Below are 2,175 nucleotides of genomic sequence, written 5' to 3'. Positions count from 1 at the left end.
TAGTTAATATATATGAGGATCCACATTCAATTTCTGTTTCTACAAAAATAATTTTATTTCTGAAAATAATGTTGGTAATGTTTTAGTATGCTGAAAAAAATTATCCACTTATGTAGAATTTTAGAAATATCTTATAAAAGATTTTAAAAGCTAGCTTTAATTCATTAAAACTTAAGTTCAGTTTTGGAATAGTGATTTAAATATTGTATCATCCTCAATTGCTACTAACAGAAATCAACTTACTAATATAATATTTCATTGTAGATTCCTCATTATTCTGTGAATTTTCAGCTGGATGAACTGAGGCATTGCTAGTCAGATCCTACTGGGCTCATTATTCATTTTGTTCCCCAGCCCTGTGGGATAGTTCTGAACATAAGGAGCATATTGGCTTTAAATAGAATTCCACATAAGAAAATATTCCGCATAAGAAAAAAAATGAAAGAAAATCAAAGAAAAGTTACTTGCACATTTGACATATGATGCTTAAGAGAGAAGATTTAAAAATATTTCCATTTGTGTTAAACATCCAAGAAGGTTAGTTCTACCAGTCTAGTACTTTTAATTATTGTGTGCCATGTAGATAAATCTTGGACAAAGAACAATTGTTCTCAGATAAACCTTACCTAGACATATATTTCTTGATCTGGTATGTATAATTTTTTAGTAGGTTGTTGGACTAATATGGTTCCTTCTGGTTTTTAAAACTACCTAGGCATTATTTAAACATACTTTGAGGCCTATACTAATTTGTTCAGAGGGACATAAAGGATAGTTTTTGCTCCTTGTTTTCCTAGGTCGACTAGTTCCTGGGGACTATGAGCATGTCTCAAAATGTCCTGTAATTTTGGTGCATCACCTGATCAAGGAGGCCATGGAGACCCCATGAGATGGACCTGAACCAGTGTCCAGTCTACAAAGAGGAGGGTCAACACAGAGGAAACATTTCCTCCATGCTTAGAGAAGCCAAACGTGGTTGAGCAGGACTTTTGACTTTTCTTCACATATGCGGAACTGGTAAAACAAAGGAGCCAGGGGCTTCTCCCAAGCCCATGTGACCCCTGAGGAACAGATCCTCAAATGGCCTTAAGGGTAAAAATAAATTTGTTTATCTGGGCCAACTGTATGGCCTTAAACACCCAAAAGGAAAGTATAACCAATGTTTAAAGGGGCCAATATAATTTTTAAGAGTCCATATGTATAGCTAAAGGCTACATAACAAGCAACAATGCCAAATAGGGGCCATCTTCTTTTGAGTTGTTGGCCAGAGTGGCCCAAGGGATGCCCAGATAGTCACCCAGCATAGGACTGGGAGAATGAACAGCAGACACCAGTGGAATCTAAAGGAATTTTGACAACTGATTGCTGGTAGATGAGGAACAGCTGATCTTCCTAAAACAAAGACCTCTAGATAAACTGACTAGATTCGCCAGATGGACAAGTAGTGGGGAAAGGCTGGGGTGCCGACAACGTAGCAGACAGTAGCAGGGATGACAGAGTTTAAGGGCTGTAGTGGGGAGAACGAGGCTATGGGAGGGTGCCATCTGGGAAGTGTGTGTATAGATGAATAAGATGGTTTGGGAAGTTCTGTGTGATATACACGTACACAAAATAGTCAACAAATTAAAATAAGTGAATTATATTTGAGGAGAAAGCACAAAAATTTATGTCATTAATTAATAGAGATGATAAACATTACCATTGAAATATACCCAATGACTTTATAGACATACACAGGTGTCAAGGATACGAGTGCAACTGATTATGACTAGTATTAATCAGATACATACAGATTAAAGATGCATGCGCAGACATCTCAGCGTTATTGGCAAAAACAGTGAGTCTCTAAAAAACAGCATATCTTCCTCCATGCTTCCAAGAGAAGCCAACAATGGTCGAGCAGGACCTTTGACTTATCTTCACGTAGATGGAACTGGTAAAAGAAAGGTGCCAGGGCTCCTCCCAAGCCCACGGGACCCCTGAGGAACAGATCCTCAAATGACCTCAAGAGTGAAAACAAATCAGTTTACCTGGTCCAATGGTATGTCCTTAAACACCCAAAAGGGAAGTATAACCAAAGATTAAAGGGGCCAATATAATTTCATAAGAACACACATATATATAACTAAAAGTTACTTGACAAACAGCAAAGCCAGACAGGCGATACCTTCAGTC

This window comes from Nannospalax galili, unplaced genomic scaffold (assembly GCF_000622305.1).
Source record: "Nannospalax galili isolate Female #2095 unplaced genomic scaffold, S.galili_v1.0 scaffold140, whole genome shotgun sequence".
NCBI classification, from domain to species: Eukaryota; Metazoa; Chordata; class Mammalia; order Rodentia; family Spalacidae; genus Nannospalax; species Nannospalax galili.
This window is presented reverse-complemented; position numbering follows the sequence as displayed.